Below are 12014 nucleotides of genomic sequence, written 5' to 3' on the forward strand. Positions count from 1 at the left end.
TGGTGTTAAGGCTGACTATGAGATGACATGGAGTCCAGTAGAAATGCTAGATCGAAAGCAATTTAAAAAGTCTATCATATGGTATGGAATGCATTCGATTTGGTTAAACAAATGTTAAATAACTAGACTACTAAATATAAACTTATTCCCCAAGACTGGAAAAGGTTGGTGTCAGCTGTGTTAGAAGCTGGTCAGCAGTGGTGGAGGAAAGAAGCCATAAAATAGAGCAACAAAACAGAGCAAGGGGGATAAATGTTGGTAAAGACCAACTGTTTGGTGAAGGGCGTTATGCTGACTTATGAGACCAAATCCCATTTGATGATGTAGTGATTGAACACTGTTGTGTTGCAGCGTTAAGAGCATGAGATATGGATGAGGAACCTGGTAAAAGAACCACTTCATTTACTAAGGTAATTCAAGGCCCTGCAGAAGCCTTCACCAACTTCTTACAGAGATTGGGTTCAGCTCTGAATTAAGCATGCCAGATGCTGAGAAAAGACAGGTGTTGACAAGATCATTGCTTATGAGAATGCAAATACTAAATGTAATTGAGTACTTAGACCATTAAAAGCATGAGGAGCCCAAATAGACAAATGGATAAGAGACCACTGGCATTGCCTCTCAGGAACATCAGGCCAATATCACAGGAGAAGCTGAACCTAAAAGTCTCAAAGATCAAAATGCCAGGTACTTTAATTGTGGTAAATTTGGTTAAGTTCCAAGAAAATTATGAGGCTAAAAGATTCAAAGCTCAAAAAAGCAAGAGTTTTAACACAGAGCAAACAAGCTGCTTCTGGCTGCAATGTTCAATGCCCAGAGTTGCAGAATATGTTGGCATTGTAAGAATGGAAAGCACTGGAGTAATGAGTGTATATCTAAATGGGATTCAGAAGGTCATCCGTCCTGCCACCATTAAACAGACAGAGGGGCCTATCGGCTCGAAGCTTAAAAGCAAACATACACAGTTTATAAAAACAACTAATTGGATTCTTCCATATATTGTAAAGGTGTTCGAAATTAATAACAAATATCCTAAAAGCAAACATATACAGTCTTTGAAAACAACTAATTGGATTCTTCCATGTATTGTAAAGGGAACACCAATTCCGGAGCCACCAACATTCTATACTGATGCAAACAAGATAGGAATGGCAGTTATAAATCAAACAAAATAAGAAAGGTAATCACAATCCCATATTCTTCAGTTCAAAATAATCAGAACTGTATGTAATATAATGGTATTACTAGATTTTCCTAAACCTCTTAATATAATTACTGACTCTCAATATGCAGAAAGGGTTGTTTTGCATATAGAAACGGATGAATTTGTTCCTGCTAACTCAGAGTTAACTTTGTTATTTATGCAATTGCCACAAGCCATCAGAAGCAGAAACTATCCAATATTGATTACTCATATTTGGTCTTCCACAGGTTTGCCAGGTCCATTAGCACAAGGAAATGAAGAAATTGACCAGTTACTAATAGGAAATGTAACAGAAGCTTCAAAATTTCACAGAAAAAAAAAAGCCATGTTAACGGTAAGGCTTAAAGGTCTAGAACTCTGGGAGTATAAATATGCAGCAGAGAAACACAGGGTGTGGCATTGTGTGGCATTGAGTGTTGGTGTGTGCAGTGTAGCAGTTTGGTGAAACCAGAAACTGGAGACCAGACATGCTGTGGCAGTTTGAAGCAGAGAGAGAGAGAGAAAGAAACCCTTCAGGGTGCAGCAGCATGAAGAGGACTGCTGTGCCTGCAGTTGGCAGAGATTGGTACATAACCCTTAATGAACCCCTTTACCCTAAATAGCTGAGAGAAAATAAGGAGTCTAGGCCTCCTCTCCACACGAACCATTTCTCTCTCCTACTTAAGTTTGGGTGGTTGATAGAAGGAAGGAAGAAGCCTAACAAACCAAATAAAGTAGAGTTTTAAGAAAGAGCACCACAGGTGGCATTCCACTACATTTAGACCTGTGGCTGTGTATACAGGAAAATCTTGGCTGTCCTTTTCTGGCATCTCAAATGTTCTCAGAGCATCACAGACACTTACTACTGAGAGTCCAGAAGAAAAAAGTCATACATCCAATATTTAGGGGAGAGAAAGTTGGGAAAGATCCTCTCATTCCTCATGTGACTGTACATGGGATGGTTGGGCCCTGGAGCACATCAGTAAAGACTGATGATTCTAAGTTGTGAGACCCACAAGAGAGTCTCCACAAGGCAGCACCATGAGGCATTTCCTTCCTTCTATGATGAGATCCCATAATGGAATTTCACAGCTAGTTAGAGAAACATGTTAGTCCTCCAATGTCTAGAGGATGCCTTGCTAAAGAACTGGAGGCTGTGTCCACCTTCACATGACCTCTTTCTGCTCTGTGGGGATGCTGTCCTATCTCTCCAATGATGAGTGGCCACGCTCTGGGAGGGAGTCCCTGTCTTCCTTGCTACTGACCCTCTTCTCAGGTTCACATCTGTCCTGTATATTAGAAACCCTCAGACCTTGAACTATGCTGTTCTCACCCTTCTTTAAAGATGTTTGACAAGTTCATACACTGATTTGAGTCACTTCTTCACCCACAGAATTTTCTGCACTGACTTACCTGAAAGGCATCCCTGCAGACCTTGTCCTGGTTTCACTCCTAGCCCTAGCCCACTCGATTAGGCTCTGATGCTTACAGACCTGGGACACACCCACAATCATGACAATGACTTTCATGTGAGGTCACAGAGGCCAAGGCTCTCTCTGTTTGGGAATACTGAAAGGCTGTCCAGGCACACAGTGTCTTTTGGACTGGTATTTGGGGCAATAGCTGAAGGCTTCTCTTGTGATCATTTCCTATTAACAGACTCACACCCAGTCCTCTTGTTCCTCCTAGGAACTTTACTTTTGGGTCGAGCAAGTTCAGAGGGATGGGTCATCCTTACTCTAGTGAGCAACACTTAAGACTTGATCTGTCATTTCTGCTCTTCAGTTTATCAGCAACTTTCTCTTGTCAGGAGACATGAAGTGTACTATCTGCAGCATTCTGGGTACCAAAATGATTGAAAATTTGGTCTGCACACTGTCCATTCACCACCATTAACACAGCTTGAAGTAGGCTTGCCCAGGTAGCAGGATGTCATGAAGTTTCCCTCCCTGACCCTACAGAGGTAGTCTGTGACTTCTGAGGATGTCATTCCCTGGAGAACAGCATGACAGAGAGCTTCATCCTGTCCCACTTTGGGAACTGGAGTCCTGTGATAGATGCTGGCTCTGTCTCAGCTGCTGTCACCTATTCTCACAAGTACAGGTGGAGACTACTAGAAAAACACACCTGACACAATTTCTCTCCCACACATGGACACACAGACTCATCCACAAATACATTAATGCTTGTTTCCTAATGAAGTTATGAGGATGAAGTTAGATGAAGAGAGAGCGAAATCAGTGTCTGTGGCTGTGCAGGGTAGGTAAATGTCAAGATGGCTGTTTCCAGGAAAGTTCATGTGTAGGACAGCCTGGGAGAAGGTCCTGGGAAGCACTCCCCTCCCACCTTGAGCTGCAGGTGTTGGCTGTGGGTGGGTGGTGGAAGTAGTTGGTCTTGAACTTTCTGTGGGCTCCAGCCTTGAGTCTTAGACCAGGTACTCACTTGTCAGTTTCTTCCAGAGGACTCTCCTGGATTGTGTATGGTGGCCTCACCACAAGACAGTATATTCATGGCACTCTGCAGACTTGCTTGTGCCGACTGACGTTTCAGATTCTTATAGTTCTCTTGTTGTGTTACATAAGGAACACCTTAACAACTTGAGCCCGAGTCACAGCCTTTCTGGTCTTTCCTCCTACTATTCCTAGCGTGCCTATGTACCTGAAGGCCCACACATGCACACACACACACACACAATTGCACCTAGATATATGCACAGTAAGTAATGTACAACTTAAATGGAAATGTATAGAGTGTGCTGGCTTATGTTGACTGCTCATAGTTTACAGGGTTTGGGAGAGTGTTGGTAGTCAGTGATTGTACACACCTTCAAATACAGCACTTGAGAGGCAGGAGCAGGTTGATCTCTGAGCATAAGCACAATCTAGGGCACAAAGAGAGTTCCAGGGCAGCCATGGCTACACAGAGAAAACTTATCTTGGAAAACAAACAAGAAATGAAATGTATACAATGTACAGAGTTAGGTAGAGTGCAGAGTCCTATAGAGTGCCTGCCTTCAGTCATGCTGGGAACAACTCGGTGCAAATACAAGAGTCCTGCTGGGAAGAAGCTAACTCCCTCCAGAACCCCAGACAGGAGGACTCTGTGGAGCATCTCCCACCTGCCCTGTACACTATGGCTGCCAGAGCTGACAGTTGCCCCTGTCTTGGGGCACAACAGCAGAGCTTCATCCTGCACCTGTCTGTGGTCATCTGGGTGTGGTCATTGCTTGAGCTCATTCTCTGGTGAGTTGTGTCATGTCCAAGTCTTTGTATGGCAAGTTCCTTGGCACACTCACTGACACACACTGAACATAGCTACAGCTATGGCACAGGTGCAGTTAACTGTCACTTTGGGACATTGGGCCTCATACACTATCACCCTCCACTCCCCACTAGAGCACACTGAGGTTAAATCAGGACTTCATCCCAGGAATCTGTATGTATTTGTCCCATCATACACCCCAAACTTTCTTGTACACCTGCAATTCATTCTGAATTTCAGCCCACATTGTAGACAGAGTTCCCTCACACCAACACCACAGCCTTTATCTTGGCAATGAGCGCTAGTATGAGGCAACAGAGGCCTGACCACAACTCTCTCCTACCTCTTCCTATGTGTCTGAGTGTAGTGTGAGGAACGACCATGCTCTCCCACACTGTGCTGAGCACACAGTACAGTGGGAGGCTGTACCTGTGGTGAGGTCCTCATCTTATTAACACAGCCTGAACATAGATTACTCTCTCATGTAACCATGTGAATATTTGTAGAGGAAGTTATGTGAAATCGATATACTTTCACACATATGGATATGGACCTGCAGCCATGAGCACACATACAAAGTGAAAATATGTCTATTAAGTACAGAATGAGAGGGGAGAGGATTGTCATGGCATTTCCTGTGATACTGACAGTGATGGTTATTTCTATATTGTATCAGGTATCTGAATAGAAATGAAAAGTTTGCTACTGGCCAGGACTGAAGTATCACAGTTCAGTACTAGGAGTACTTTATTTTTCCTGGACAAACAATGTGTGCTGGACAGATGTGGACATGACAATCTCAGTATATTATTCTTCCTCACCTGGGCTAGAGGATTGAGTCCCAATCCAGATACACCTGTGTGGCATCATTCCGAGGCCTCTCTTTCTGCTGAGTCAAGTGGTTCCTCTCCCTGTGGTCTTTAGAGGACATTCCCACTGCTATGAGACTTCTGATGCCTGCTGTTTCCTGCTCTTCCTATGCTGAGAATTGTCCCTCATGATCATGTCCCTATTCATTCATGTCCCACACCATATTTAGTCTCCTCACCTCACAAAGACCCCAGTGAAGAAGTGGCTCACACTGAGAGAGTAACTCACCTGTTGAATTTCAGGTGGTGTCCATCCTAGGAAAAACCCCACAGCTATGCAGACACAGGGGCTTGCTTTGAATCTCAGCCCTCCTTGGTGGGCTTGCTGTGAATCTCAGCCCTTCTTGGTAGACTCTGAGTTGTCCTCAGGCTAAGACCACAACTGTTCCTGTGGCAGTGATGTACCCTGTGAGGTCACAGAGACCTCAACTCACTTTAATCTGAGAGTCACAAAGGGCATCCAGGCCTTTGCTATCTCCCAGCTTGGTCCTAAAGTGAACCAAGGGTACCAAGGACCTAGTCCCATGCTGAATTCTGCAAATCTATAGCCAAAGACCCTGTCCTGCCTTGAGTTTCAGAGTGATGTTTTTTCAACAACACTTTCTTAAAATGTGTATAAATGAAAAACAACACTGTTAAATTTCACCATTATAAGGTATGCACACTGTCCTAGTTTGCTTTCTGTTCTTGTGAAAACACAGGAGTATAACCAGCTTCAGGAGGGAAGGGCTCTTTCGGCTTATATCTAACAGTCCATCACTGAGGAAAGCCAAGGGAAGAACTCAAAGCAGGTGCCTAGAGGCAAGATCTGAAACACAGACCATGGAGAAAGGTCAATTACTGGTTTGCTTCCCTTGGCTTGCTCAGCTACCTTTCTTATATGCTCCAGGCCCACCTGACCATGGATGGTACCACTCACAATGCGCTGGGCCTTCCCAGGTCAATTACCAACCAAGAAAATGCCCCACAGGCACGCCCACAGGCTAATCTGATGGAGACAATTCCTCAATTGAGAATACTCTTGATGTTTGGGCTTGTGTTGACAAAACTAAACACGAAACATGTTTTGTGTGTATTTAGTGGCTTCTTGGTTTTTCATTTATCTTTCTTGGTAGTCAAATCTTTAGCTCATTTTATTATCTTTTAACTAGCAAACAAAAGATTAATATTTACAGCTTAGAATGGAATAACAAACTGAAATCTCTTGAGTAGCTGCATTGATGATTGTGCTGCAGCCCACAATGACAATACAGTATACTGTTCTAAGTCATGATTCTGGCTTTAAAAACAACAAGTTGAAAGATGCTCCTTTGGCAAGGTTTTATTATAACTTCATGTGTTGAGGCTGGAGAGATGGCTCGGAAATTTAAAATATGTACTGCTTTTGCAGAAGACCAGGGTTCAGTTACCAGAACCCACTCATTGTTGCAGGATATTTGATCCCATTGTGAACCATGAGAGTATGAACTGTAAAATCCTGTTTCTTGTTTTACTGATTAATCTACTTCAAGATTTATAAATTTTCTGACAGGGACTCTGTTGCATGCTTTTCAGTCACTTCCCCTGGTGGGGCTGCCTTGCCAGGCCACAATGGAAAAGGATGTGCTCAGTCCTGATGCGACTTGAAGTGGTGGGGTGCATAAGTCGGAGGCCCCTCTTTCTTGAGGGGCAAGGGAGGGGGAGGAGGAAAGAAAAGGAGTAGGGGATATGAGAAGGATGGGGACTATGATTGGGATATAAAGTAAACAACTAAATAAATAAAGTTAAAAGTTAAAAAAAAATATGAATTTTGTTGATCTTATATTTGGACTTAATGATTTCTACTAGTTCCCAGTATTTCCTTTTGATTATATTTCTACTCACTCAAAAAATCTATACAACATATACTACACTTCGAATGTTTCTATATTCTAAAAAATGTAATTAAAGTAAAAGCAAAATGATCCTAAGTAATGCTGAGATGAAAGAAGAAATGAAGAGCCAAGAGAGTGGTAAATTTTTTATTACATATTAATAAATGGTAACTGATTAAAACATTAATGTCTTGTGACACAGAAAGAAATGAAATAATAATATCTGAGGAAGGAATCAGATGAATTAAGGTTTTTTTGGTCCCTTTATTATCTATGGGGAGAGTAAGGGCCATATTAAAGTTAAAGGTTTATACTTCGTGATATCAGACACAAATCCTGATGCTTTCTCAGATTCCCTTGGATCCTTTCCTTTCAGAGTTGTTGCTTCCCTTCTTCTCCAGCCCTTGCTCAGTTTCCTTGGCTGGCTGGAGACCAAACTGAAGTCACCAAGCCTACCCGTCCAGAGTCGTCCCTGTTCTTTCAGAGTTGTATGCAGTGCCGCAGTACCAAAATGAGAACTGGGCATGTAATCCAGTAGGTAGAGTGCTTTCTTCACAAGTACACAACCTGAGTTTCATTCCCAGAATCACATAAAACTAGCTATGGTGGCTCACACCTCTAATCTCAGCACTTGGGAGGTGAAAGTCAGACCAAAGGGGATGGCTCAGGGAAAGCAGCCTGTTGCCAAACCTGACAACCTGAATTCCATTGAGAAAACTAAATAAGTTTGACCAACTCTTTGACAGGCTTCAATTCCTTGCCAGACAGAACAGGCCAAAGAGTTGCAAGGAAATAAAGACACACACACACATATACACACATGCACACGCAGAAAAAGGGCAACCAAACAGAAACAGCCAAGACATCTGGCCTGGGGGAGATAAGGTTGCTTAACTACTGGTTTGAAAAGCACCTAAGTCCTGACCAGCATCCATGGGCACCAGCCAATCCCAATCCAGGTCACATATCCACAGCAGAAATTCCCCTTTCTGGCCTTAAAAGGTGCCTGGGAGCTTCCCTCAGGGGTTGCCACCATGTTGTAAAGGTGATGACCCCAAGCATGCTGGACTTCTGCTAAGAGAATGGGAGAGGACCCCTGGACTACATGGTGGAGATTGAAAACTGACGGCTATTGTTTTCTCACCTCCAACATGCAAGGAAAAGCAATCTTGTATCTCCCCACCCTGTCTCCACACACACACACTGTAAATAAATACTTAGGTAAATACTTTTTATCTCCCTCCTGTGCACTGCTCAGAGGTGTTTCACTGTGGCCCTCTTGATAACTGCACACTCCTCGTAGGCACACTCGCTGGGAGGTGCCTGCATCTACTCCGCTTGTCAAGAAGCCTGGCCACTGTGTTAACATTCTGCATCACATGCTATTTCCCTAGCATGTTCCCTTTTCCTCACCATTGCTCCCCTGATTGGTGCCTCTCAAGAGAAGTAACGATACTTTCATATTTTCCTTATGCTCATTTCTAGGGAACTCAAGTTTAGAAATTTCACTAAAAGAATAAAAACAGTGTAAGTTTCTAACTAGTCGGGAAAAATTCAGAAAGGTTAAAGACCAATTTAGAAGATGCAAAGGTTTAAATAAACAGCACAAAGATGGTATATTTTGATCCCCAGAGTATCAGTGGCTACACACACACTTAAAATATAAGGGTACTAAGTATTGTACTACATATTAGTTTAATCTACACATTAAGTGTAAATGGACTAAGTGCCTTAATTAAAAGATAAAAATGGTCAGACTTAATTACAAGAAATGAAGGGTTAGTGGTAACTCAGGATAGAGTGCTTGTCTAGCATGCTGGGAGCTGTGTTTAAACCGCAGTTCCAGAAGGGGAAATATATACATTTCACATGAATAAGGCTCTGGTCCCTAGTACTTGGCTCTTACCCCCAAAAATACATATTTAATAAAAGTATATCAAATTAATCAATGATTGTGAAAAAGCATATTCCTTTTTAAACAGAACCACAATATTCATCTTAATCTTATTAAACATGGAAATGAAATCCAAAACTGGAGCTATCCCTTCTTATCAGATAATGAGTTTAAATCTTGGTTCTGATTTCACTTCTGTTGCTGTGATGCGATGTTCCTACAGGAAGCAACATAGAAGAGGAAAGGATCTGGCTAAAATTCCAGGTTACAGTCTGTAACAGTAAGGAAGGCACAAGACAGACGCTGAGACAGCTGGTCCCAGCAATGCACCGAGCTGCCTGCTTGCTTGCTGCTATGCTCTTCTAGCTTTCTTATTTAGATCTCCTTGCCCCAAAAATGGTTCACCCACAATGGGCTAAGTCTTCCTATATCAATTAACAAGATCATTCCACATACACATGAGATCACAGGGCAACCTGAACTAGAATTCCTCAACTGAGGCTCCCTTCTGAAGTGATTCTAGGTTTTAGTAAGGTGACAATTGGAGGTGCCTAGTCTTACTGCAACTTGACATAACATATTTGGTTGACATCCAAGGAAGGACTGCTCTTTTCTGAATAGAAACAGAGGAGGAGTGGATGGGGGAGGGGGGAGGTCAGGGGAAGGACTAGTAGGAGAGGAGGAGGGGAAACTGAGGAAAGAATGTCAGATAGATAGATAGATAGATAGATAGATAGATATAGATAAAATAATTAGTTACCACAGTCTTATATATTCTTTTGAATTTTTTTCTTTCGTTTTTTTTTTTTTTTTTTTTTTTTTTTTTTTGGTTTCTTGAGATAAGGTTTATCTGTGTTTGACTGTCTTAGAACTCACTCTGTAGACCAGGCTGTCCTGAAACTCACAGAGATTCACATGCCTCTGCCTCCCATGCGCTGTGTGTGGGTCACCACAGCCAGGCTCTGGTGACTTTTCAAGGGGAGACATTCAAGGCCTTTCTTCTAAGCATGGCAGGAGTAGGAGATAAAGAATACTTGACAGTGCTAGAGCGTGTCTTAAAAGTTACTAACATCTCTGTTGCCAAGAAAAAAAGACAGCAGTTAGCAGGTTACCTGTAACTGAAATTGGTTCCACACAGAAAACCTCTATACAGCAATGAAAACAATCAGTTGAGCAAAATGACAGCCCACAGGACGGGAAAAATTTTTACCAGCTACACTTCATACAAGGGGCAAATTTCACAACTTTATAAATAATTGCAGAAAAGAGCACCCAGTCAACACAAAGGCAAATAAACTGAAAAGACAGTTTAAAACAAAAACAAAAACAAAGTGGCCATTGTAACAGGGCTGCAGACCTTAGTAGGTCCTAGGACCTTAGCACAACTGACTCCATGATGGAAGTGCTATTCAGACCATGAAACTCAGCACACAGAAAGCACCATCTGTCCAAACTAAAACAAAGATCTAGTCCATCAGAGTCTAAATAGTTCTGGGAGAGTCTCAAAATGTACTAACTCTTTAGCTTCTGTAGTTCTGCTTCTAGCTAACTGTTCTTGTTAACTGAAATATAGCAACCACAACATGGTTTTTGTGATTAAAAGCTCACCCTGAGAAAGGCGCTGAGCTACACTGGGATCCCGAACACCCACTTGTACCCAGCTAGCTAATAAAGACTCTTACCTTAAGCCCATGTCTGAGCAGTCTTTTCTGTTGAATACCCAACCACAACCATTAATTATTTTTATTACAAAGTTTTCAATATCCCTAACCATCAGGAAAACATAAATTAAAACTACTCCAAGGTACACCTAACCTCAGTAGGGCTATCATCAATAAACCTGACAATAAATGCTTAAAAGGATGTTAAGAGAAAAAAACCCTTAGTCACTGCTGGCAAGCATGCAAATTAATACAGCCACTATGGAAATAAGTTTGGATAGTCCTCAAAACTTAAAAATAGAAGCCTGGCATGGTGGTACATACCTTTAGTCCTAGCACTCAGGAGGCAAAGGTAGACAGATCTCTGTGAAGTTGAGGACAACCTGATCTACAAAGTGAGTGAGTTCCAGTACAGCTAGGACTGTTACACAAAGAAACCCTGTCTCAAAAAAAAAAAAATTAAAAATAGAATTGCTGTGTAATTCCATTATTTTAATCCTTACATATACTCAGAGAACTTAATACCTTAACATAGAGATATTTGCACCCTCATGTTTACTGTTGCTTCATTCACTAGAGCAAAGAATTAGAATCAACTCCATTGTCCATCAACATATGGATGAAAATGTGATATACATACAATGGACTATTATTTAGCTCTAAAGAAAAATGTGATGGCAATGGGCAGAGGTGGCATATGACTTTAATCCCAGCACTCAGGAGGCAGAGGCAGGTGGATCTATGGGTTTGAGGCCAGCCTAGTCTGCAGAGTGAGTTCCAGGACAACCATGACTACACAGAGAAAACCTGTCTCAAAAAAAAAAAGTGATTACAACCTTTGCAGAAAAATAGATGGACTTAGAATGTATAATATGAAGTGAGGTCACACAATCTCAGAAAGAAAACGATGCATGTTCTTCTAGATTCGGCAAAAGGATGCAGAATCTAGTCAGTAATATATGCATACTTATAAACAGATGTGCAGTAGGGACAGTGTAACATGCAAAAAAGAGCACAAGAACCTAAGTACCAGAGGATGAGGAAGGACTGAAAACGCATAATAGATCAAGGTGTGAAAGGACACAAAGCTAATTAACTGCCTTTCTAGTTCTCATGGACTTTTCACTTTGGGTAGTGGATAAGTGCATAAAAAAGACATTCAATAGTTAAATATAAAGTCTAAGTGGGGCTTTATAGCTTTATAGCTTCTGTTCCAACTAGCTACTCAATTTGTAAAGAAGTTCACTGAGTTGTAGAGTCTTTGGGTCTGGTTAACTTGGGTATGAATTTTTT

The sequence above is a fragment of the Meriones unguiculatus genome, chromosome 6 (genome assembly GCF_030254825.1).
Source record: "Meriones unguiculatus strain TT.TT164.6M chromosome 6, Bangor_MerUng_6.1, whole genome shotgun sequence".
NCBI classification, from domain to species: Eukaryota; Metazoa; Chordata; class Mammalia; order Rodentia; family Muridae; genus Meriones; species Meriones unguiculatus.